The 26,868-nt window shown below is 47.9% G+C and overlaps 1 protein-coding gene and 1 long non-coding RNA gene across 7 annotated transcripts in view; one reads left to right on the top strand and one right to left on the bottom strand.

The window, feature by feature from the left end:
• CACNA2D4 (calcium voltage-gated channel auxiliary subunit alpha2delta 4) overlaps positions 1-26,868 on the top strand; it is a 1,390,363-nt gene that overhangs the window by 201,484 nt on the left and 1,162,011 nt on the right. The window lies entirely within an intron of this gene.
• Positions 1-26,868, bottom strand: part of LOC138513626 (uncharacterized) — a 481,408-nt gene that overhangs the window by 127,046 nt on the left and 327,494 nt on the right. The window lies entirely within an intron of this gene.

Below are 26,868 nucleotides of genomic sequence, written 5' to 3'. Positions count from 1 at the left end.
CATCTTGGCGCGAAGGAAAGCACGAATCAGGCAGACCGGCTCAAGAGCTAAGATAATAATGTTTTAGAAGACATTGAAAATGAAAGTGATTATCCGTTCCCAGGACTGAAGTCACAGGGCAGTGGAGCTGAGCAGCCTGCTGTCCTATGAGGTGGGGAGCAGGAGGCAGGGGGATAGAAAGAGGACTAGTAGGACCTGTCAGTTTACTTCTAAAACGTAGTGACTATTGGCACATTAAACGTATAGTGGCTTAAAAACACATGCATCGGCTGTACAATTATACAGTTATTGGAGTTCCAAAAGTTAGAAGGTTTCACAGATCCTTAACACGCGATGAATAACACACAGTTTTGTCTGTTAATGTTAAAATGCTGCACTCATAGAAAATGGAAATATATTGGCCACAGATTCATCTGAGAGATCATTTCCAATTTTACAAATAGGGCCAATGGGGGTTTACGGCTGTTACCTGCTCTTGCAAGGTGTGTCCCTAGGATTGAATGGGGCCAGTGTTAGTCTATGGAGACACGCGGCTACTCTTTGGAGACAAGCTAAGCAGTGGCCTTAATGGCTCCTACTCGCCATCCTCATTATTGCCCTCCCTCATGTGGGTTTCCTGTGGGTCTTCATCGCCCCCCATTCTTTCTGTTGATGTAGTCTGGCCCTTTAGCCTTTCTATTTCGGTGTTTCTTTTTCCCCCATTTTACACTGGTGCAGATAACGCGTGGGGCATTTCCTGTAGTGCCTCCATACTCTACCACACTGTGAATTAATTGCACTAAATAGTGCGGTGCCCAACTTTTCCGTTTCCTATTTAGCATAATCATGAAATGCTATTCTGGTCATAGAGATTAAGGACTCCGACAGAAGACAACCGTAATGCAGATAAGACAGCACGGGGGGGGGGGGGGGTGCTGCGGAGAACAAATCGAGCAAGTTCAACGAAAATTAGAAGCTGTTTATACAACCCTCACAGCCAAGTTAGCGCATATTTAGAGAAACTATCAGATATAACGTCATTGCGATAATCCACAATGCTGGAGACATATATTTCAATGAAGACGCGTGCCCACATGAAGAGCTGCAGGGCCTGGTGGGTCTATAACAAGTTTATAAAATACTTTAGTGTGTTAGAGATTTATTTATTTATTTATTTCATTTGTATTGCGCACACAAACCCTGAGGCATCAGGGTGCTGGAGCGAGCCAGTTACATGCAGCCCGGATGAAGGGGGGGATGGTGATATACGAGATAGTAACATTACATATAAGCATCATATTACATCAGGTAGAGCAATATCAGATGTTGGACGTTGAGCACGTTAGTCAAACAGCCAGGTTTTATGGGCTTTACGGGAGGACCAGTAGGATTCCTCCGCTCTTAGTGCATGTGGCAGGGAATTCCATTGCTTGGCCGCAATGGCTGGGAAACTTGTCCCACCTGCTTTGGTGCATTTGACCTTTGGTTGAACCAATCTATGAGAGTAGGGGCTCTGGTGGGCCTGTCAGATTGAGTCTTGGTAATTCTTTGAACCAGGTGTGGTGGGGCATATTTGGAGATACATCTATGGGTGATGGTGAGTGTTTTGAAGTTGATTCTTTCCCGGATGGGGAGCCAGTGGACTGATCTACGGGCAGATGATAGGTGTCTGGATCTAGGAAGGTTTAAGGTGGCTCGTAGGGTGTTGTTCTGGATGGTCTGGAGTTTTTGTATGTTATGGGCCGAGGTGCCAGTGAACAGAACATTACAGTAGTTGAGCCTTGCGCCCACAACTGCACGCGCAACCGTTAGGCAGCTATCTGTAGAAAGGAAGGGTTCGGCAGCATTCAGGTAGTTTGGTAGAGTAGGCTGCTGAGGGAGATATGGTGCTTATTTGACGGGTTGGGGAGAGTGTAGCGTCTAGGTATCCTCTGAGAGTTTTTACAGCTCGTGAGACCGGGATCAAAGTACCATCAATGTAGAAGGCTGAGTACTCAGGGTCAAGTTTTTCTTAACACGGCTGGAGGCCGAACAATGAGAAGTTCAGTTTTCACATTATTGAGGCAGAGGCCATGGGTTGCCATCCACGCTTGGATGGTGGAGTAAGTTGAACTTAGTGTGGCGGCATCCTTAGTGTAGGTACCGCAGAGGGGAAAGAGAATTTGCGTGTCATCAGTGTTACTCATATATGCTATGCCAAGAGAGGTTTTGTAAATATATTGTAGAGAGTCGGCGAGACGGAAGACCCTTGGGGTACACCACAGTTGATGGGGGAGGGTGCAGCGCTGGCATTCTCTGAGGATACTTTAATTACTCTGCCCTCATGGAAGGAGGCGATCCAGGATGCCGCTTCTGGGGAAAAGGAGGCTGCAGCAGTGAGGTGGTTGCATAAAATATTATGGTCGACTAGGTCGAAGGGTGCAGACAGGTCTAGGAGGAGCAGTAGGGCAGGTTTCCCATCATCCCTAATCTCATCCATCTGGTTTTTAAAGTCAAAGAGTGCTGACTCCGTGCCATGCACTGGACGGAAGCCAGATTGGCGAACTCCCAGGATATGGTTTATTTCTAAGTGATGTTGAATTTGAACATAAGCTGTTCTATGAAGTATTTTTAGTAAGAAGGGGAGTGTCGTGATGGGCCTGTAGTCATTGGGAAGGCGGGGTAGAGAGGTGATTTTTTTAAAGAGGGGTAGAACCCAGGCTTCTTTGAGACTGGAGGGTACCAGGCAGGATGAGAAAGAGTAGTTGATGACATCTGTGATAAACGGCGCCAGTACTTCGGCACAATCTTTGATGAGAGGGGTTGGGCAGACGTCCCATTTACATCTGGATGGCTTTAAACCTTTTATGTGTAGGGTGTCTTGGATGGAGATATTGTTGAATCTGAACAGTGGGGTTCCTGGTGTGATAGAGGTGAGGCAGTCACCATCATTCCTTGGTGGGAGTGATTTAAGCTAGCTTGTTTGACGGCTGTTTTTGCGGAAGCATGTTAATATTCTGTTGCATGGCATTCTGTGTGCTGGTGCACCAGGCTAAGTCTCTAGTCACAGTGGAAGCTAATGTGACTGTGGCTTCCGATTCCCTGAGGATGGCAAATAATTCTCTCATGTCTGAGTTGCTGTTGGTTATTCTTGTATTGAAGGTGGTGGTCTTGGCTTGGATAATGGCTTTCTTGTATTTTCTGGAGAGTATTGAGAACTTCTGTTTGAGGGCAGCGGTAGGGTTACTTTTCCAACTGGTCTCAGCCAGTCTTTTCTCTGCTCTGAGAATCGTAATGTCCTGGGTGTACCAGGAATGGGTATGAGCTGCTGGTATATTTTATTTTTTATTTATTTATTTTATTTTATTACATTTGTTATATGCCCAGACCCTGAGGTATCACGGCGTAGTTACAGACAATGGAAAAAATGCAGGCTTGGAGAAAAAACACATAAAAAATAAAATACAAACTTGGAGTGCAACTGAGCAAAACAGGGCATGATACATGAACAGTATTATAAACAGTTATATACAGGGGGCGCATAGGTTCGGTCTGCACTGGTCTGGTTCTATGATCATGTTAGAATTGATTGATAACCAGGTTTTTTTTTATCGATTTTTTAAATAGTGGGTATACATTTACATTCTTGATATTGCTGGGAAGGGAATTCCAGTGCCTAGGAGCGAGTACTTTGAAACTGCTCCCGCCTGCTTTTTCTCTCTTGTATCGTGGGATATCGAGGTTTTCGATGTTATTGGATCCGAGGAGTCTGGTGTAATTTTTTTTGGTAACTGCATTGAGGAGGTATTTTGGTGCTTTGTTGTTGATACATTTATGGGTGCTGCTGAGGGTTTTAAATAGTATTCTTGCTTTGATGGGGAGCCAGTGGTTAGTTCTCCTAATGTTGGAGATGTGGTTCGATTTTTTCATTCCTAGTGCTGCTTGCAAGGCTTTATTTTGCATCAGTTGGAGTTTTGCTAGGTTGGTGTTGGATGTGCCTAGGTAGAGGATATTACAGTAGTCAAGTTTCGAAAGTATGAGAGCTCTATCTAGGGTGACACAGTTGTTGGCTTAGAGGAATTTGCGGCTAAGGGAGATGAGTTTGGATGTGTAGGAGGTGGAGGAGGCTAGGATGTTGATTTGTTTGGTCATAGTTAGGGTGGAGTCTCGGTAGACACCTAGTGTCTTCACTTGTTTAAGTACTGGGATAGTAGTACCATCGATGATGAAGGATAAATAGGCACGCTGAAGGGAAGCAATTTTGGATGCAGATACTAGTATGAGTAAATCTGTTTTGTCATCATTGAGATAAAGGCTATTGTTAGCCATCCAGTTTTGGATTAGTGAGTAGATATCATTAATAAGGAGTGTGTCGTGCTCGTAGTTCCCTGTTAATGGGATACGGATCTGTGCATCATCTGCGAAATTGGTGTAGATGACACCCATAGCATCCAGTGCTGCAAATAGTTGCTTGGTGTAGGGGTTGTAAAGTGTAGGGGATAGGCAGGACCCTTGTGGGACGCATAAAGGGACTGGTATGGGATCAGCTGCTTCTTTGCCGATGGCCACTCTTGAGGTCCTATCTGCAAGGAAGGATTTGATCCAGTTAGTGGCATTCTTTGATAGATTAAAGTTGTTGGCTAGGGTTTCACAGAGTTTGTCATGGTCGACCAAATCAAAAGCCGCTGATAGGTCTAGTAGCATAAGGAGACATAGTTTACCTGATTCTCTGGAAGCATCCATTTGGATCTTCAGGTCAAGTAAGGCTGTTTCCGTACTGTGATTAGGGCGGAATCCTGACTGACGGTCCCCCAGTAGTTGGTTACTTTCTAAATGGTTTTGGATCTGAGAGTAGGCTATTTTGTCGATAATTTTCAGAAGGAAAGGGACAGTGGTTATTGGTCGGTAGTTGGTGGGGATGGATGGGTTCAGGGTTGTTTTTTTAGAAGGGCTGTTACCCAGGCTTTTTTGATGCTGGCTGGGACTATGTTTGTACTGAAAGAGGCGTTAACAAATTCTGTGATGACGGGTGAGAGGGTATGGGCACATAGTTTAACTAGATGGGATGGGAATTTGTCTTCTTTTCAGTTGGAAGCTTTGAGTTTGATTATGGTATTTAGTACTTCTTTGTTGGTGACTGGGGTGAAGTGAAAGCGGGTGTAAGATGGGGTGTGGGTAGGAATGGTGGCAATAGTCAGAGATGTTTTGTCAGCGAGGAGTGTTTTTTTGCTGTCTACTTTCTTTTGTAGGAGCGTTATTTTAGATGCTAGTGCGTCTTGGATAGTAGTGCACCAGGCTTTACTGGTATTATGTGGTGCTGTTATTTGGCAGGGATTCTCAAGTTCTCTGAGGATAGAGAATTTATAGCTACTATAGCCTTTTCTAGTGCTAGGGGGGCAATGGTATTGACTGCACTCGTCAGAGTGTTGGTGTAGAGATCCACTAGGCCCTTAGGGTCAGAGTTGTCTAGGAATTCTGTTTTAAGGGCATCGAGGAATGGTGAGAGACTATCTATGGTTAATTATCTTTAACTACAGACCAGAGAGGGTGGTAGCATCTTGGTAGGAAGATTAGCCTGAGGATCAAGTGGAATTGTGACCCTGTTTATTTGGTGGTCCGGCCACGAGCAGGGAGAATTGACAGTGACTGCGAAAGGGCAGTTGAGATTCGCTAGCCAACCCAGGGACCGCCCTTTGATTTGCGTGGGGTTCTGGATGTGCTGATTGAAGCCTAAGGCGGTTGGGGAGTTGACTAATGTTATGGCTGGTAGGTCGGTGTGATCGCTAATGCCTAAGTTGAGATCCTCCAAGAGAATCACTTGTGATGACGGCTTGATATTGTCTGCTAGGGAGCTGAGTAAGTCTTCTTCATAGGTTAAGATGGGACCAGGTGGGCGGCAGTCAAGATGGACAGTAGTGGTGTTGGTAGGGGAAGTGGTCAGTTTGATAGAAAGGATATTGCTTATTGTTGAGTGAAGTGTTGATTTGTCTGATGTGTAGGTGGTCTTTAGCTCAGACGGAAACTCCACCACCTCTGGAATTCAGCCTATCACTTCTGAAGATGGTGTGACCTGGTGGGCTGCCAAGGGATAAGGCGGGGCCCAACGCTGCATGTTTCTGTGATAGCTGGAGCATCGAGATTATTTACTGTCAGGAGGTCATGGATGTCTTAGGCATGTGCAGGCAGTGAACAAGCATTGACCAGAGCTAGGTAAGGGTTTGGCTGGAGCGTGTGCTGTTGCCCATTTCAGTACTAATTGTGGCAAGGTTGATAGGGCATGGCTAAAGGTAACCTGACTAGCGGGGGTGATGGCAAGGGCTGGGTAGAGGTTGTCAGTCATGTTGGACGGATGGATTGGAGGTTGACGTAGTGTTGGTTGCTGCGGTGGTGGTGTTGACAATGTTAGGCAAAGATAGCTTATTGGAGTTATACCACATGTGATAGTATTGATGGTAGCGTTAGGTGCCGCTAGAATGTCAGTAGGCATACTGTTGGAAACATTAAGTGAAAAGGAGGTCGTAACAATGGGGAGAGCTCTTGTCCCGTTGGAGGTGAATCATTTTCATACTCCTGGCCTCAATATTTGTAAGAATAGGGGTGGCGACCGAAGTGTGGGCAGCAATAATCATGTATAAAACATATTTACGAAAAGCAACACAGCCTATATCCTCACGCACCTTAACATAAGCCATAATATGTGTTCTAAAAAAAACAGTCTTCATCTGAAATGCTATTGCAAAAGGAGACCCAGGTATTGCCTTGATATGAAGGTTGTTGATTGAAGGTAGAGTTTTGTTGTTGGAGGTCTGCAAGGTGGGGTATTAAGGAGCTGTGTTTGAGTGACTTAGTTGGTTTGCAGTTGTTAGTGTGCAGGTTTAGCATAGCCACGGATAGACATTAGAGAGAAGATATAGTTTAACTGCTAATCTTTTGTAGATGCTTGGGCGCTTATCACAGCATGGTACAATATACAGAGCGGCACCTTGGGCGAAGCCCACATTTGATGCAAGGGGAAATGCGGTGGCACATGCTGTGGTGTGACAGCAAGGCTGGGATTCTGTGGGTCAATTGCGAGCAAAAGGTCACATAATGGTGCATATTCATTGTGGTGGCCAGGAGCCAGAATGGCATTCTGTGGTTATTTGGCCGAGGTTCAAGGGGTGCGCATATGCCATGGGCTCGAGTATGAACTGCTTGTTAGCAGAACATGCTGCAAGGTCTCTGGTCGCCGGTGTAGTCTTACTCAGCTGGAACTTGAAAAACTAGGTCTTGAGTATTTTCCTGAGGCTGCTGTGATCCTGTTGTATTTTTACTTTTGACCACTGGTGGAATCATACCTAGAGGATTCTAAGCGCCTCTCCCAACTGAACTAAAGAGGGGGGGACAAACAGAAGGGAGAATAAAATCAACAGAGATGTGTTTTCATCTTTTTCGAAAAAAATGGACAAATTGTCAATTGAGTGGATATTATCCTTAGGAGAACTCAAGAGTTTGGCAGCCTGAACCGCTCTGGATCTACCAAATGACTGAGATATTTTGAAGCGATGGATATTCCTTCGGTTATGGTTGGTAAGTCTTTGAGGACGTGAGGAAAAGTCCTGCTTGAAACTGTGTTTAAGGTAGTAAGGAGCAGAGCTAAAAAGGGCTTTGTGAGCCAGGGTAAGCAGTTTGTGGGAAATTCTACTTTTCATAAGTGGCCAATGAATTTTCCGTAGAATAGGAGAAATATAGTAATATCTCAGGGCATGGTGACAATCCTAGCTGCAGTGTTCTGGAGCACCTGCAGTTCGTGAATGGAGGATTCGCACCCGGGAAAGATGGATTATCCAATCAGAATCTGTCTTTCCCAGGCGCAATTCTGTAATCACCGCCTGCACCCGTAGAATAAAATAGAAAAGGGACTAGATCCCATTTCAAATGGCAGCGGTCATTATTTAACTTTTTTTTCTTTTCCTCAGGTGATGGGCTCGCCCACTCTGCCCTGAACTCATCTCCTGACACATTTTTGTTAAGAAAAAATACATTTGCACCCCAGTTCAATCCCAGGGTGCAAATGGCTTCCACCCCCATGGCGAGGGTGCGGACATGGCCGGAACTAGCCCACAGCCGTAGCCGAGGCTCTTGGTTCGCGCAGGCCTACCAGGGATAGTGCTGCCGGACTGTCACCAGCCATGTCGACTCCCCACCTAGGGGTTGAAAGCCATATTCCATCCCAGAGGCAACAAGAGAGTTGTAGTAATCTAATCAGATTGTATGTGCAATAGTGGTACAATGCTGTTCTGACAGTAGGGTCCTGATCTGTCTGAGTGGCATTAGACAACAATGAATCTTCTTCACTACCTGGATTGTTTTGGGAGCATGGAGAGAGGGGAGTTGAGTGTTATGGCCAGTGTTCTAACATTAGGGTGACTCTGATAGTATGCCCTGCAAGAGTGAAGTCTGGATGGAGTTCCAGAGATCTGGGGAGATCAGACGGAGAGGTAACGAGGAGAATGTCAGTTTTGCTTTGATTCACACCTAATCATTTCTGAGTCGGCCATTGTTCTACACAATTAAAAAGTTACTGAACCTTACTAATGTTGGAATGATAGCCTCTGTCAATATGAAAGATAATCTGTGTATCAAACACATCATTTTGGAAGATGGCATCAAGGCTTTCTAGGATATCATGTAATGGCTTTACATATATATAGAATAGGGATAGCAAGATGCAGAGGAGCCCCGGGGTTCAACATATTCAATAGGTTCGCAGTTGGATGCAAATTCATACAGATTTGACTTGTTCCAGAGTTTGGAAGCCCTGTTGGAGAAAGCCGATCCTCCTTGTCGCCCACTGGTATAGGACATGGGGGGGTCATTCCGACCCTGGCGGTAGGGGCTTAATGGCATCAGTAAGGATGCTGCTGCTGTTAACCCCCTACCACCACATTCCAAGGTCCCATAGAGGGGCCCACCAGGAACGGCTGGTCTGGCCAGACGTCCTTAGCGAGACCCGTTAAGGGACCATGGAGCTAATAACGGGCCCACAATTTGCGGGCCCGTTATTAGCTCCTTCCCCATTCCCATTGAGCCCTATGGGGGCTCAAATGGGAATGGGGAATGGTTTTCTGAATGGGGATTTACCGGGTCCTCCAAGGTTGGAATGACCCGTTAAGTCCCCATTCAGAAACACCGGACCCGGGTTTCGAGGCAGCCATGGTGCTAATAGCACCATGGCTACCTCCAAACTCGGAATTACCCCCATGGTCTCTAGTAGTACATCATTGCTCGATCTCCGTATTCTCCTTGATTGGTATTGGATAGCTTTGGCTCCGCGGCTCTGAAGGCGCTGTGTGTGATGCAGAGTGCTTTGAAGTGGATCCTTCTTTTGATTGGGAGTCAGTGGAGTCCTCTTGTGGCGGGTGATGTATGCTCCTGCCTGTCAAGCCTGAGTAGTTGGTTTGCTGCTGTGTCCTGGATGTGTTGAAGCTTCTTACCGAGATGATTGGCATGCTGCGATGTATGCTTTTGGCCTTGTGTTTTCTTGATGGAAACCAGCGATATGACCGCAAGGGTTCTGTGCCGGAAGGTGCGGTCTGAAATGACCCGTCTGATTGGGTGAAGATGGTAGAAGCGTTTCTTTACCAAGTTGTGCTCCTTCCGGGGTGAGTGCATTGTTCAGGTTCCTGATGTATTATTCAGCCTCATAGCTCTTTATTCTCTTGGAATAGAAGCTTAAGCTTCCTAATGTGAATGGATAACGAAATCAAATCGTGGGTGTTCTCCCATCCCCTGCACCAAAAGGAGGACTTAAACCCTTTGGTGAGCAGGTGACTCCATGTCACCTGGACAGCACCTGCCAGACCTGGGCGTTTCATTTACAAGTTATTGGCATTGTTTACTTAAACTCCAATTGTTGAATTGAAGCTGCCCAAGACATCAACGACCAGAATGCATTGGTTCGATAAATGATGTTCAAGACTGGAAAAGGGGTGCTTTGGTGACATGCAGCGAACGTATTACTTTGCATTAGAAGGGAGCCATAGCATTCTTTCAGGGAAAATACCATTGGCAACCAGCTCCCCACCCCCCAATATCATCAGTCTCTGTCCCTCTCAAGTGCTCAGCCAACCAAACTATACATGTATTATTTCCTGAAATAGTAGCGCCATCTTTTCTCCCGCTTAGGGGGACTTTGATGTTGCACCTTAAAAGATCACATGATTGCTTCCTTGCCATTATTTGCAGGTGAGCTGAAGAGTATTCTTCATCATTCAACATGAATGCACTTTTCAATTAACAATAGGCTGGGCTGTGCATATTGATGTTAAACTTCTTCTTGAGTTGCCTAGTTGCCTGAAGATCCTTCTCTTCAAAGAACATCTCTCCAATCGCTGATCACCCCACTCAGCAGTAACTCCCCCCTCCAGAGCTGAGCCGGTCCCCTGCTCCCCTTTCCCATCCCATGTCCTCTGCTACCCCGTCACCCCTACCTGTAATATCCTGTGTCGGCAATGGACAGGGCCTATGGCCTATGGCACACACTGAAAAATCAGAAACTTGATGCGATCATCAGGAACTAAAAGAAGGTCTTACATCAGTAACAGGAGAAACATTTGAGTGGTCCTCTTAAGACTCACGCTCACCAAATGAGACAGCAGAGATGACCATGTGGCGGATACAGCAGTACCTTTCTCCCCTATTGCATTCTGGTGTTTGTAGTTCTATATTTATTTTCATGGGAAAAGCAAGCCTACAGTGCCAGAACGCACAGAAGAAAATAGTTCCGGGCGAACCTTTCACACCAGGCACGGGTACAGTGTGAGCTGCTCGGCGCTGCCAAATATCGCAAGAGTATTGTGGCCAGATGTCAGATGTGTTCAGTTCCGCCAGTCCTGGCACTCTCCCACCCCCCTGTTCTCTGGCTGCCGACTTCTCTCTTCCCCCAATGCCTGCCAGCGGCAGCTCTGCCTGGCTTTCCCGGCCCCCCTGGCTCAGCGTCAGGCGGTGACTCAGCCTCCCTGCCTCTGCTGCCTTTGCTTGTCAATGAGGCCTTCTAGTTCCTGTGCTGTCTGTTCTCATGCAGCAGGCCCCCACCCCCCTGCAGCCTCCCCAACCCCACCAGAGATGCTAAACCAAGGGTGTTCCATGGGTGCAGACAGTGTGCAGACATCTCGAGTCTCCCCAGGTCACGTGAGAGCAGTTAGTGACATCTCTACTTCCGCTTTCCTAGATTCCTGGTTGTCACGTATTTTCCTTCTCTGTTTCATCATGGCGTGTTGATGCAGGCATTGGCCTACATAGGCCCGTAACAAGCCATGACACAATATTGGGATGGGCACAATTTTAGTGGGGAAGCAGAGGTGTCTGTTCCCCTCATCTTTGTTGAATCAGAAAATTGCCACCCACCCCCATTATACGGAGCTTAGCATTTTAAAACCTTAAGCCTGCAATGTCCTGAATAGCATGAAATGAGATCAGCTGTCAATCATTAAATAAGGGGTCTGCAACCAGTGCCGCTCCGGATGTTTTTGACTATAACTCCCATGATCCCTCAGCATTGACTATGCTGCCTAGAACTGATGGGCGATGTAGTCAAAAACGTCTGGAGAGCCAAACAGTGCAGCCCCCTGGATTATGATTGCCCAGGAAACAAGTAATCAAGGAGATCACTGGGGGAATGGGTAGGGAGTGTGAGGAGGGGTGTTGAACAAGGCGCGGAAGAGTTGTCCTCCCAATATGCTGTGCTGGCGAGGAAGAGGTGTCACCACTGGGATAGCAGGGTAGAAAAGACTTCTGCAGTTCATGTCAAGCCTGGTCTGAGAGCGCTTGTGTCAATGCGTAGAGCAGGTGTCTGCAAACTTTGTATGACCAGATTCCTTGGACTACAACTCCCACCAGCCCTAGTGGGAGTCGTAGTCCAAAACATCTGCAGTGCTGAAGGTTGCAGACCCCTGCCATAGATCGTGAAGCTCCTCTAATCATGAACCCTTCCCGCCTGGTAGCTAGGCAAGCTATTTATTGATTTATTTAGTGGTTATTTGTAAAGCGCCTCTACAAGAAATGGTGTTTCAAGGCGCCACAAGACAAAAAAAGGGGCGGAGGGACAGGGAAGAAAACAACAATAATGGTCCTACTAGGCCTTGCGTCATTCAGATCATTCAAGTGCAGTAACAATAAGTGCTGGTGGGAGGAAGTGCAGAGGGGGGAGGTGTCGGTCGGGGAAGCGGTAATACTAGGGTTGGTGGGAGGTGAGGGGCAAGAGGAAACATATAAGCACAAGGAGAGAGGAGGAGAGGACCAAGAATGACTCAAGGGGCTGGGCAAGTGCCAGGGGATGCAGGGCGTGAGGAAGACATGCTAAGTGCAAGGACGGGGGTGGACCGGGCTCAGTAGGAATGCACACCCTGTCAGGCTAATCAGGGGAAAGAGGCCCAGAAAGGCAAGTGCAAGTTAGGGGCAGGGGGGTTAGAAGGAGGGGGCTGGGGTAGACTGGGCACAGAGTACCTGGTGCCATGTGGAGCTCAGAAGGGACCAGGCAGCCCGTCAATGCAGCAGATGAGGGTGTTAGCGGGGGAGCAGGAAGGAAGAAGAGAAAAGGAGGGTCTTGAGAAGTTCCTGGAATTTGAGGAGATCCAATTGAAGCCTGAGAGGGGTAGGCTGGCCATTCCGGAGGGAGGCTGCTGCCGAGGAGAAAGATCTTCCCCCCCACTCTCTCTGCTTGGGAAGACATCTGAGCTGCAGAGAGTTGGAGCTAGAAGACCGAAGGCTCTAGCAGGGAGGGATTTAGCAGAGAGAGTTGGATGTAGTGGGGTCCCTGGCCCCAGAAAGCCTAGTGGATGATGCAGAGGATCTTGAACTTGATTCTCGCAGCCACCGGGAGCCAGTGGAGAGATTTTAGGGCTGGAGAGATGCTGTCCATGGGCTTGAGGCCAAGGATAGGTCTTGCAGTCCTGTCCTGGATTAGTTGAAGAGGCCGAAGAGTAGAGTTAGGAAGATTGAGAAAGAGGCTGTTGCAGTAGTCCAGCCTGGAGAGAGCCAGAGCTCTGGAGACAGTGAGCTTCTGGGGGAAGGTGAGAAAAGGTAGGCTACTAATGAGGAGGTGCAGCTGGAAGTGGGCCTTCTTGGCAAGGCCTGTGATGTGCGGAGAGAAGGAGAGAGTGGAGTCGAAGATGACGCCAAGGTTATTAGCTTCATCGGAGGGTGAGAGGAGAGGTCCAACTATGGTGGCCAGAGGGAGAGAGGAAAAGAGGGAGCAGTGGTCCCAATGAGAAGGATCTTTGTCTTACTGGCATTAAGGCAGAGGTCGTTGGAAGCGCACCATCCCTGAATAGCAGAAAGACAGTCAGGAATGAGCGAGGAGGGAGAGGAAGCGGAAGGTAGCCTGAAAGAGAGCTGAGTGTCATCCGCATAACACGGAAAGTTAGAGGAGAAAGTAGAAATCAGGTGGGCCAGCGAGGCCAAGTAGACATTGAAGAGCTAGGGTGAGAGGAGAGAGCCCTGGGGGACACCACATGTGGAAAGAGAGGTGGTGGAGAGAAAGTACCCAAGTTGGCCCTGGGAGGAGTTCAGCCACACCAGAGCCTGTCCAGTGATGCCAAGATTCACACTGAGATGGTTGATCAGGGTGGTGTGATTGACCATGTCAAAGGCAGAGAAGAGGTCAAGGAGGATGAGGACAGAGTGAGAGCTGGAGGGCAGATCTTCACAGGAGTTCAGGAGAGCAGTTTCCATGCCTCTGGCCGATCTGAAGCCAGACTGATGGTCATGGAGATAACCAGCAGATTCAGCGCGGATGTTTATCTGAGAGATGGCACATTTCTAAAGGAGTTTGCCCAGGAAAGGAGTGATAGAGATCGGGCGATAGATGGCCAGGCACGAAAGGATCAGCAGAAGGCTTTTTCCGGAGTGGGTGCTGTGAGGAATTCGACCATCTGCATGGGGAGTGTACGTTCGCATGGGCTTTTTTATTGGCCATGAGCAGCCTAATTAAAATATAAAAGGCTCCATGGATCTGCCTTCCTATTGTCTCAACTGCTGGTGGCATCGCATACTGATGAGAGTTGATTGAGACAAGCCTGCGAAAGGGGCTTTTTCATAGAACAGACAAAAGGGAGGCAGGAATAACACCTCTTGGATATGCAATGTGTCAACTTGAAGCTAGTTCCCTCCCCTCTGTATGAAGGACAGTGAATGGCATGTCTGGGTCCACTATTTACCGAGGCAACCCCTGCAGAGCGGACCCCTTTCAGAGGGATAAGTATGTGATTTAAAGGAGACAGGAAGTCAGCTCTGGTCACACACTTCAATGGAGACCTTTACTTTGATCAAGAGCCACAAAGAGCTCAGTTTACCAGAGAGACACTTTGATCTACAACAGACAGGAAGATGGGTTGTACTTAGGAGTACATGGTGTCACCCCTTACCTTTCCTGTTGTAGAGCACTCTGGTCCTGTCCTCACGCATAACAGAAGAATGTTGGTGGGTACCCCGGATTGGTTCCTTAAGGTAGGCTTAGCCTACACCAATTGCTGAGGCCCATTTGGCTTTAAAAGAGGGCTGAGACCCTCACTTAGCAGATCATCCGAAGACTTCAAAAGGAGTAAGAATGACTCATTTGTACCCCGGCTGAAAGTGCAGTCTGCATTACAGCTTCCGCCTGTGAAGGAAGGCCATGATTTCCAAGAGGGAAGCAAGATCCCTCCCCTAAACATCTCCCAGGGAACTGAGAGAGATACTGGACTCAGAAGACCCAACCACAGCGTGCCCTGCTAGGTTCTGCCAGAAGCTTCCTAGGTGGGAGGTGCCAGAGAGTCTCTGAACAAAGGACAAGGCCGTTGACTGCAGACACTCTCCTCAGCTTTGGGTCGTCCGCCTTAAAGGATGACATGAGCCCTGTGAAAAAAGCTAGGAGGAGTGCCACAGCAAGCATCAGCCAGCGTCCATCTTTTAAGGACATTTTTGAGGCAGTCAAGCCCTCGTACCGTGACCGTCTGCACCACTTGTTGTCACGCTGTAGTCACTAAAGTCATCCGAGACACCTCAACCAGTGTTCCAGATCTGCAAACCTTCACAGAGACAACTATTCTTGACCCTAGCCTCCGTGTAGGCCAGCCTGCAGCCGTCCGTCCAGCCTCGCTTGCCGAACTGCCTACCGCCTGATACCCGCAGCTGTCTCCCATCTTGAACTCTGTCGGAGTAGCTGCAAAGCATCCTGAAACCGACTCGATGCTGTCAAGCAGCAAGATCATCTCAAGCACCAGGTACATTGTGGTTCTGTCCCTATGGCCCTTCTCAGAAGCTCCCTCGTGACATTTACGACCCCTTGATCCCTTGGTGCTGAAAACAAATAACCTTGAACAGTTAAGACTGATTGCTTTACCCACTACCCTCCTGTAATTATCCAGAGTGCATCCCTTTCCTTTGTGAAACTGTTCTCTGTGTTCCTTAACAGGGTGGATTGTATTTTGTAGTGTGCTAGAACTGTCTGTTTTGATAATAATAAAGTAGATCTTTTTATACAACTTTCACTGGCCAGTCCCTTTTATGATTGGGTAATAATTGTATTTTTGCTGTGTTGCAACTAACCAACGATCCATGACCTTGCAGGGATAAACCTGCCGTTCCGTCCACGTTACCAAAAATTGGACAAGGAAGTTTATAATGTGTCCAATCTGTTTGGATCCCTTCTGGTGGGTTAGAGGTGTGGGGCTGATTGATGGTTTAGAAACCGATATTCACCCCTGCACCACTGGTGCATCGGACGTTGATTCGTCGCAGGTGCACAAAGGAGGGCTTGAGAAGAGAGGGGAAAGATCCAGTGGCAAAGGAATGATTGCAGATATCTGCCAAGGTTGGAGCGAGGGAAACAATGTTGTTCTTAATGGTTCTGGAGGTGCAGCTGTTTGGATGAAACTTTCATAGACTGGACTTGTCTAGAAACATCCTCAGGTGTTATAGGAGAGAGAGAGGAGAGAAGGAGAGGAGAGGGAAGGGTGGCCGGAGGGGGGCTGAGAGATGTAGAGGGAGAGAGAGGAGGAGAGGAGGAATGCGTGGACAGGATGTCCTGAGTTTTAGTGGTGAAATGAGAGGCCAGGGCTGTACAGAGGGCCTGGGAAGGAACAGGAAAGGTAAAGACAGCAGTCGGATTAGCCAGCTCCTTGCAGAAATGGAGACTAACAGCACTATACCACCAGTTGTAATCCAGCTGTAATTCCCTCAGACCAAGTGGCAGTAATAGTAATTCCATTTGGCAGTATTCAGGCAGATTTACCACCGGACAGGCGCTATAGCCCTTTCAGCCTTTGAGGCACTGGTATGCCCATTGATCTGCTCATTTCTATATAGGACAGTCCTCTGAGACACTGGTACGTCTGGGGTGAAACTAGCCATAAGTCGGCTGCCTGTGACTCGTACTGCTCCGGTACTTGGTACCTTTCAGAGGGTGACCCGTTTCCTGATAAAGCACCTGCTGGAGAGGCGATCCTGTGTTTATCCTGTGGGATCCAGCTTCATGGATCGGTGGCTTGGTGAGTTAATGTGCCTGTCGCAGCAATGCAGGGTTATCAGAGCTCCGAAATGCAGCAGAGACACATTTGCATTTCACTTTTTAACAGGGTTTGGCATGGAAAGTTCCGAGCAGGCCTACTTTACCTTTTATGGCAATTTAGTTTAGAGTAGTTCGGTGCTTTCATGCGGTGTTTCCTGCTGACTCAGACCTCCTTCAGAGAGCTAAAGGCGACTCTCGCAGGACACCCGGTGTCGGTACACGCTCTTTTCAGCAGATCGCCTTAAGTGTCCTGTGACTCTAGCAATCCTTCTCCGAATGTCCGAGCTCGCAACAGCAAGTGGCAGTGCCTCTCCACTTGCTGGCAGTGTCAGCAGGCAGCCCAAGGTTTGAATGGGCGTAGTGTCAGAATACTGTTGCACCCTTTCGAGGTGCATGTGTGATGCACACAGATGGGCAGTGTCATGGGAAGGTTACATTGCTTGTGGTGCTTCCTACCCCCGTGCTCCCGTGCTCTCAATCCCAAATCCTTCATGGCCCCTCCCACTCTAGTGACTGACACTGCTTCAGCCGTACTAGCCTTTTGCAGGCACGAGCCTGTTTAAACGCTCCCAATTGCAGCGCGGGCGAGCTCTTTCTGATGCCAGCAGAGCTGCAGCAGCCGCAGTTCTAGGTCATGTACACATTTCATAGGAAGTCCTGAGGCGCAAAACATGGGGTGTCCCCCAAATCTGGCGCGTTGTGTGTTTGCCTCTCTTCCTGTGTCGTGCAAAGCTCCTGCGCATCAACACATGCGTGCGGTGAGATTCTGATTGGTCGAGACAGCAATTCTCACAGTGAAATGTCTGAATTGCTCAAAACACAAGACTCTTTTTATATCAGTGCAAAAAGACATTTACGACATATGCTTTTTACCAACTGCATATTTTCTTTACAAACATGTCAAGAAATGGTGCAAGAGCATGCGAGCCTCAACTGCTTTACATTTATTCCAGAGACATGATAGGCCTCATCACGAGTATGCCGGTCCGGAAACAACGGTACTGGGAGTAACGGAATGCCGGCTCCGGAATTACCAGACTTACGGGGCTGTAATGCCCCAGTGATTCCGGCAAGACCGGAGCCTGTAAGTCCCCACGGGTCCGGCGGCAGCCTGCCGGTTTTACCGGCACAGCTACTGCCAGACTCATAATGGGGCCCAATGTGAATGCAAGAAGCCCCTGGCTAAACGGAACTCGCGTTCTCACCTAGTGACAGGGCCTCATAAGTGTCACGGTCTGGAAATAAGGGCCCTTTCCGGACCGCCACACTCCGAGTCTGTAGGTGGGGGTCGTTACGCCCGACAGGTCTGACTTGCCGGATGCAACGGTCCCCACATGCAGAATTTTCATGGAAGCACCGGCACCGTTAACAACGGTGCAGTGCTTCCGTGAACCCATTGCCGTTGACTCCACGGTAATGGGGACTTACTAAATCCACTGCCTGACTTCCTGCTCCAGTGGCACTGGGAATTTAGGTGGCAGATTCGGTGTTCGGAGGATGGCGGCAACTCGCCTGTAGCACCGGCAGGTTTCCGCCGTCCTCGTAATGACTGTGCTGTCAGGTTTATGGCCCTCATTATAAGTTGGCCGGTGCAGTATTAACTTCCTGGTATTGACGTATAGCGGCACGTTACTGCACCAGACAACTACGAGTTTGCCGAGCCAGCGCCTGTAATACCGGCATACGCCCCGATGGAGTCCTACTGGACTCCGTGGAATGGGGAGTTACCACTATTAGCGGCATTCGGAATCTGGTGGAAATTCCACTGCACCGTGTGCTGGTAACGGTATTACTGTTTGCCGGTATCCTGGCGGAATTATCACCAGGATACTGCAAACTTATAATGAGGGCCAATGTTTTCATAGAGCGCTTCCTGGCAGATTTCTGCTGCTTCTGAACATTTTAACCAAAAGTGTTGTAACTCACTCTAAGGGTACTCAGTGTACAAATGTTGTAATGATGAAAGACGACTGTGTTGGAACCAGAGTCTGCAGGCTGAACATAGATGCTTTGGGTGAAGAGTTAAACTCGCTGAGTTATCTTCCGGGCAGATTCATAAAGCACTCAGACTGCCATGTTTTAATGTGGCGTGTACCAGGTTTTAGGTGCCTTCCCTGTTGACTTGAAAATGCACTGCTTTAAAAATTGTATTGCAAAATTTTATTCCAAAATTGCCTGCTACCTAGTCTTGTCACCTGCCTTCACCCGCCCTGTTTATCACCTGTGCCACCCATTTCCTTATTATGGCATGGACCCTCAACGTTATAAGCAAATCTACTCCTGGGGACGGGCATGGGAAATGCTTGATGTGGCCTAAGAATTGCAAGTAGCTGGGAAAACGCTTAAACAGTGTAACTAACGAAAGGAGAGGACAGAGGCGGCCGCATCTTCGTACCCCCCTCACAGACTCCTAGAGTTGCACCTATCCAAGTTTGCGCTCATCAACAAGAATGACGGGGACACGCCCACGAGTTCCACCCAAGCTAACGAAATAGACAAGCAGGTGACATTTCTGGCGACCCGGGATCCCACTTGTGGCAAAAGAGCCAGACCTCAGGGGTGAACATAAGGATCAGAGGGAACACGCAGTGCTCTTACAGTGTAACTAGCACTGGGCTTCATTATAGGTTTGGCGGTAGTCGTCCCCTTATTAAGGGCACGGCTACCGGCAAACTCGCTACCGGCCCCGGCACCCGCGAATGGGCCATTACCGGCGATCACGAGTTGAATGGGCCGGTAATTGCCCATTGGCGGGTGCCAGCATGGCTGGCTTCCCGATCCCCATTCTGCCACATAGGGCAGAATGGGGGTGGGGAGCATGGTTGCACAGGCACCGTTAATAACGGTGCCGGTGCAATCACAAGTTCTGCTCGTGGGTGCCGGTTTGCACGCCGGGTCAGACCACGCGTGCAGTCCGGCACCGGCAAGCAGAACTCGCAGTTACTACACAAATCAGTCCGAAAATGTGTTTGTATGTTCAGGAATATTTATTATTTCAAGTGCAGCATAACACCTGGGGTACAGTGTACCAGGTTAGTGAACCATAACAGTAGAAAAAACACAGCCGACGCGCGTTTCAACCTAAGTCTTTCTCAAGGCATTGAAGTTGGGGTGGGGGCTCCCATTGGAAAAACCTACTGTTATGGTTCACTAACCTGGTGCATTGTACCCCAGGTGTTATGCTGCACTTGAAATAATAAATATTCCTGCACATACAAAACACATTTTCGGACAGATTTGTGTAGTAACTGTGGGGTACCAACCCCATTGCCAGCGCCATCAACCAGCTAGGTTTTGTCAACCCACCCTTTCTCTCCTCGACATTAGATTGATGCCAATTTGTTTATACTCATTTTCAGAGCACTTATTCTGGATTCCAGATATGTTGGTGAATAACTATTCAGTGGCATCCTTGACTGAGTGTCTAATTAGTTCTGCCTCTGCAGATGACTGAATTGTAATTCAAGAACCATTCCAGGCATGGTTTGCACAATTACACAGAGTAAGGTAGGCACATTCAGAATGTTCTGTTCTCGTTGGCTTTTCATACATTCATTTATTAAGATGATGGTGACGTACATCCTTAAATTGGTCCATTTTATATGTTTTTTCAGATAATTCATAAGGACTTTTGAACATACTTTGAGAACCAATAGTTTATTTCCTACTTTCAAAGGAAGGACATCATCTGACTCTTCATTCCTAAATTTGGGATTATGTTTAGTTCTCTAGACTCATTACATAATACGTATTTGCATAATATTAGTCCTATGTTGAACAACTACTGGACTCTGTTTAATTGGCTACTTTCAGACATCGCAGTTGGATTTAAAGACTTATTACTTGGTTCCAGGTAACTGACCAATTCTAAATATCCCTTTGGATGTGCAAGATTAATTGATCATTAATTTGAATATTGATGGATTTCCATCTCTCTTAATTCAACAGATTGAATGTAACTTGATCCTGAGGAAGGGACAATAGTCTCGAAACGCGTTGAGCTGAATTTTTTATGAATTAAATGCTTATTGGAAGAAGTGATCGAACATTGAATATTTCTTTTGGCCAACGAATCCATTGGATATTTCTTAATTTAGATTGTGAATCATATTGAGATAAATGTTTGGCTATTTTGGCCCGTGATAGAGTGCAGGGGATGTAGGTGTCTCCATCATTGAGATCCTTTTGTTTCTACATCTTTTTGTAGACTCTCCAAAACAATATTAATTTAACAGGGCTGCTGTCCCAAAAAAACACCCAGCATGCACTGCTAAACTGGAGATAAGTACAGTGCCCGTTGGCACCACTGGTGTAACTTGGATTGATTCTGCACGACTCTAGGCAGCATGCAGCAAAGAGGACATTCTACGCACCCTTTGTGAAGATGTGAAGAGCCCGAACGAATAAAGGGTAGAGTAGGGTAGAGTGGGGTAGGTCTGGCTATACATGCTAATAGAAACGTAGCCAACTAGGGGACAATGGCATTCCCTCGCTCATATGCCCATCTGAGGAGTATCTTTGAATGCAAGCCTAGTACCAAGAGCTCAATGAGGGAATTGCTGTCTTCGTCAGCACCCTATAGATCAGTATGGGAGGAGTATGTGAGGTCAGTAATTCCTCTGTAGCACTGGAAATTGGTTTCAAGGACCAGGTTAAATGTCCTGCAATTGGGTGGTCAGATGAGTCAATGGAGACGCCCTTACTCCCCACCACTCTCTGCCGGCACGGTCTCAAGAGATTTCAATTAACTCCCTTACATCTTCATGTTCTTAGGGTTAGGAATATCACACCCATGATGTGACAGGATGTGTAACGACATCTCTTCAGCCACTTGCTCCATGCAGGGAGCTCCACGATTAAGTGGCTTCCAGATTGCCCTGAGGCCTAGGTCTGGCTATGGGTGGAGGGAAAACCAAGAACCACTACACCGTATTGCGCAGGGGTACAATCAACTGAGTGTTACGCCGCTGACTGTTTCTGTTACATGACATTTGTAGAGAGCTAATATGCAATTGGCCTGGGCCCCAGAACGCTGCAGACTGTCTGTGTGTGCGGTGCTGCATTGTTCTGAGTTCTCATGGTCATCAGCCTGACACTGCATAGCGAAGGGCAATTCATATATAAATTGCAGATTGGTACACAGATAACAACCAGTGACAAACAATTGCATGAACATTGATGATAGCAACTCAGGGCCTGAATACAAGTTTGGTAGTAGTGGCAAAACACCTGGTAATTGCCGTTGCTGGGTGTTTTACCTCTCTGCCAAATTATGAGTTTCATTTTAGAAACCCATTGTTCCAACCGGTTTTATGCAGCAGAATCTAACACCACACAAATACAGTATGTCATGTGGTTACTACTGGATGTGATGTTACTGCATACCGTAATTACCAGAGCCCCATTGAGTCCTATGGGACTCCTATATGAGGAATAACGGTATGGTCCGCATGGCTCGTAAAGATGAGGTTCTACCAGGCCCAGTAATTAATGCATGCGGGAATGGTAAATGAGTCGGGAGGTATTACCGGGTGTAATACCGTTCCCCATAGTAGTCTTTCCCATGCTTGTACCTGCTACCATAACAATTCCCTAGGTTGCAATGTGCATGGTTCCGTTGTGGTTGTATAGTTGGCTATGCCAGATGCTAGTGCTCGGTGCATATTCGGCCATGTAGTGCTGTTACCCCGTGGGAGGCTGAGTGGTACTTTGGCTAGGCACCAATGCTTTACTTTCTTCTTGATACAGCTGTCGCAGAGACATGCCCTGACTGATTCTATTCCTGCAGCAACTCCTGGTCACAATAATAGAAGCTGTGATGAACCGAACCTTGCTCAGTGTTTGGAGCCAGATAGTTTTAGCTGTATAACTGTTAGGCTCCTGGTGTGAACAGCTCTACGGGAAACACATTGGCATGTGTGATGCATGTGGTAAGACTACCTTCTCTAAAGCATACTTGAATAATTGAAACTGACTATGCTTGGACGTGTTGGCTCATGCCTGTAGCAGAAAAGGTGCAGCTACAAGTCCCAGCATGCAAACTACTGGCAATGGAAAGCCAGGGCTAGATAACGGTGAATTTGATGACACAGGGCCGGTCAACAGCTCTAGGAAAGCAAAGCATCCCACTCCCTTCTACTATCTATTTATTTTAATGTGAGTACTTGTTGAGTGTAGACCTAGCTCCGAGAAGCAGCAGAGCGCTTTATAACAATGGGTTCCTTGGAATACAGGTAAGGGTGCACAAGTCACAGCAGGACCGTACCAGTTCTACGCGTTTTCATAGACTCTATTGAAAAGTCTGCATTTTGTTTGTGCACTTTTGATCAACATGAATTCGACCAGTTATTTTCTTATGTTGGCTCCCTAACCATGCATCACCAGCCCACCCCCTCGACCCTCACCCCCGCACCCACCGTCCCCTTCCTCCCCTACCCCCACATGCACATATACATATATACATGCATATGTCCTCCACTAGCCTCATATACACACATACATGTATATATACATGCATATGTCCTCCACTAGCCTCATATACACACATACATGTATATACACATGTATATGTCCTCCACTAGCCTCATATACACACATACATGTATATACACATGTATATGTCCTCCACTAGCCTCATATACACACATACATGTATGTATACATGTATATGTCCTCCACTAGCCTCATATACACATATACATGTCTATATACATGTATATGTCCTCCACTAGCCCAACATACACATATTGCATATGTATATGTAACTGAGCGATGTCTACCAAAATTGTACAAACTAAATGCAGACTTTTGAATAGAAATCTATGAAAATGGTAATATCCCAAAAATAGATTCAGAAAACGAGGCCAAAAACATCTAGTCTTTTTTTGTCTCATTTTTGTGGGATTTGTGAACTTTTTATTTTAAAAAAGATGGAGTAATGGTATCACTTTAAGGTAGGGAGAAGTGACGGGATGGTGGGTGGGGGAGGGTCTCCGCTTGCATTATGAAAAAAAGTGCTGCCAGTAACACGTTGCTATTCAGCAACAAGGGCGGTAATTAGAGGTAAGCGAGGGTCAGAAGTGAGTGGGATTGTGGGATTGTGGTGTCTATGGTACACGAAAAGGTCTTGAGTTCCTTTCTCGGTTGCATTAGGGTGGGTGTGGCTCTAATGTTGACAGGTAGGAGGTTCCGCCGGTGGGGGCATCGATTGAGAAGGCCTGTTCCCTGCTGTCTTTTTTGCATTTTTTAGAGCTCTAATCTGACCAGGTCTTGGTTCCTTTTGGAGTGTTGGCCACCAGGGATTGTGGCCTCGCGGCTATGTGGGAGGGCGCATGCAAAGCGACGGCTTTGCAAATGATGCAGCTGGTCTTGAAAGCCACGCGTGCTTATAAGGGCATCCAGGGTCGTTTGATGAATGTGAGTGTAATGTGGTCAAGTTTGCAGAGGCCTTTGATGAAGCGGGCTGAGGCTGTGGAAAATGCTTCTCATTGGTGCTAGGGTTGAGGCGGGTTGCCCGGTGAGTAGACCATGTCCACCATCCAGGAGAGAAAGGACGAGGGCCTGGACTGTGGATTGGAAGTCCTTATCTGGAAGGAAGGCCTTGATTCTCCCCCCCGCCCACCCCCCGAAAGAAAAAGTTGGTAGCCAGCTGCCTGGGTTTCCTCTGCTATCTGCATTTGAAGGCGAGATGGCTGTCCGTGGGGACTCCCGGCCTCGCCGTACGGTGTCAGAAGCGGGTGGAAACCCTTGAGGTTCATGGCAGACGCCAGGTCTGGCTGTGGGTGTCGGTGGTGGTATTGTAGAGGAGGAGGGGTTCCGTTTTTGTCGGCCTGAGTTTGAGGTATGAGCAGAAGCTCCAGGTGTGTATAAGAATGAGGCGGGCCTTGAGCCGATGGATGTCTTTGATGGAAGAGATTTTGAGGTAGAGCTCAGTATCATTTGCATACCGGTCAAAGCGGATGGAGGGCTGGTGTGGAGGGATCCCATGGGATACCACAAATCCCCTGTGTGTGCATTCAACAGGACCCATCATGGGTGTGCGGGGAAGCCACCCTCAGCCAAGGCAGTGTGGAACTCCAGCCCAGTTTGACATTTTTTAAAATATTTGCCTCCATACCCAAGAGTAGGAAGGCCTCCGAGCTCAGAATATCTGCCACAAAAAAAAGACTACTTCTGCACGCACTGCTCAAATGGCTTTGCTGTGTTATGTTTCTATACTTTTGGGCTGCGCTGAACCACCACCGTAGAAGTTTCAAAGTGCCAATGCTTGTCCCCTGTGCATTGGCCCCCACCCGGAGGAACCAGACCTTAGTCACCATCTAATGGATTGATGTTCACTTTCAAAGAGTGTTCTGCATCAGACAGGTACAAATGCAGAATACACGTGACATGGTGAGAATACAGATAACTGGTCAATAGTATCGTTTCTATAGCGCGTGTTGCCCTGATTCCCAGAACTGGTGTTTTTAATGGTATGCATTTTATGAACGCCCTAATGGAAACCTGATTGGCCCTTCTTGGACTTGCACCTTTTATCCAAAGCGTTAGCACTGACCTCTGCAGCGAGCGCCTAGCACAAGGAGCTATCTGCCCTGCAAGTGAGCCTGAGCTTTGCAGTAGGGATTCACTAGTGACCAGCCGTCTGTTTACACTAATGATTTCTGGAGGGTGGTGCTGCAGAAAGTCTCGCAGGGTCTTTGGTTATGTGTGATGGTAATTGCTTTGTGCCTGCTGTGACAGCCCTTGGCTTAAGAGGGCAGGGAGGGGGGGGGAGTGGCCCCATGCAGCGAAGCAGCGCCAAATCTGCAGGCCCAGGAGTCTCTGATGCTGCTGAGTGAGACACCAGGCTAACGCCCGACGTGCTTCTTGGCCAGTCCCTCCCGGCATTCTCTGCATGGGCCATCCCATGTGTGGTACATGCAATCAATCCTGCAACGCGTGCTTACACCAGCCACACGGCCTGTCACGCGATACAAAAACAATGAGGATCAAATAATATGACTCAATAAAGTATTCTTTCGTTACATGAATACTCCTGGGGGTATCTCAAGTTTTGCGGTATTTCCTGTGGTAATACTGTCAACCGGAATTACTGTGCTTACATGTGGTAACGGAAAGTGTCTGCAGGACTCAGGGCGGTGGTATATTTCCTATTAAACGCTGTCATCATATTCCCTTTTTGAAGGGCATCGTGCCCCCCCCACCCAACATCCCTACCCCCCCCCCCTCTCCCCTCCTTAGGGAGGCCAGCCCCACAGTTTGGTCATGTCCAGGGGTGGACTGGGAACCAAAAGAGGCCCTGGAAACAATTTTCAAAGTTGCCCCATATTACACATTTTCAGCAAGTCCAAGCCTTTTCCTATGAAAAAAATGAGAAATAAAATGGGTTACGAGACAAAAGAGGCCCAGGGTGCAGAGGCCTAACGGGAAACCTCCAGAGTTCCCTATAGGCCAGTTCACCCCTGCCTGTAGGCCAGTCCACCCCTGGGCAGGCGGATTCTCATGTTAGTCCCATTTTGGAGTCCAGTGCGTATTACCGCATTCTGTAATGCTTTTATATCGAAGAATTCTCGTCAACACAATAGGAGCCACAGAAGGAGAGTTGCGGTTTGGAACTCGGGCTTTGGCAGAGCAGTAAAAACCTGCATTATTTCAGTGCGACGGTTTCTCGTTTGAAGGCGGAAATCATACCAGCTCGGTTTTTATCACCCGGAAACCCCAGCGTTTGCTGGGAATGACTTCGTCTGATGCGTGATGCCGCTGTGTGGGATGTGCTGACTATGTGCAGGGTATTAACGAGGTCACGTGATCCTTCAAGGTCAGCCAGATGGAGGATTACGGGGAACCCCGCCGGATTAGCTGGGAGGGCAGCACGGGCACGTGCAATAATCGAAGTCAGGTACCAACCGCACGTTCAGAAACGAAAAGTGAAAACGCGAGAGAATGCACCACTCGAGAGAGCGAGGGGAGAGAAAGAAAGACAGCACTAGAGCTGGAAATGGACAAGATGAACGGGGAACCCCTACCCCGTAGCCCCCAACTCCCGCCACGTCCCTTTGCTGGCAGGGGCAGCAGAGTGGGCCACGGCTTGCTAGAGTTCTGTGTGCAGGATTCTGGGGAGGGCCTAGGCGCTAAATAATGCGAGTGCCCTGAATGTTGGATGCTGGCTGCTTTGCATATCAACAAAGTGCATTTTGGGAACATAAGCATGACTGCCAGCTTATCAAACACGCCTGAGATAGTAAGTCAAGCATTCATTCCTTCTAAGCATGCAATGCAAACTGGATATAGTGCTCATTTTATCCATCGGGAAACACACCCTAACCAGTGCGCTAAGTGGGCCGGGGCCATCAGGAGCTGGGGCCCGGCAGTCTCCAAAAAGT

The sequence above is a fragment of the Ambystoma mexicanum genome, chromosome 12 (genome assembly GCF_040938575.1).
Source record: "Ambystoma mexicanum isolate Mex_15411 chromosome 12, UKY_AmexF1_1, whole genome shotgun sequence".
In the NCBI taxonomy this organism is placed as follows: Eukaryota; Metazoa; Chordata; class Amphibia; order Caudata; family Ambystomatidae; genus Ambystoma; species Ambystoma mexicanum.
The sequence above is the reverse complement of the archived record's forward strand: the minus strand, read 5'-3'. Positions and strand labels throughout refer to the sequence as shown.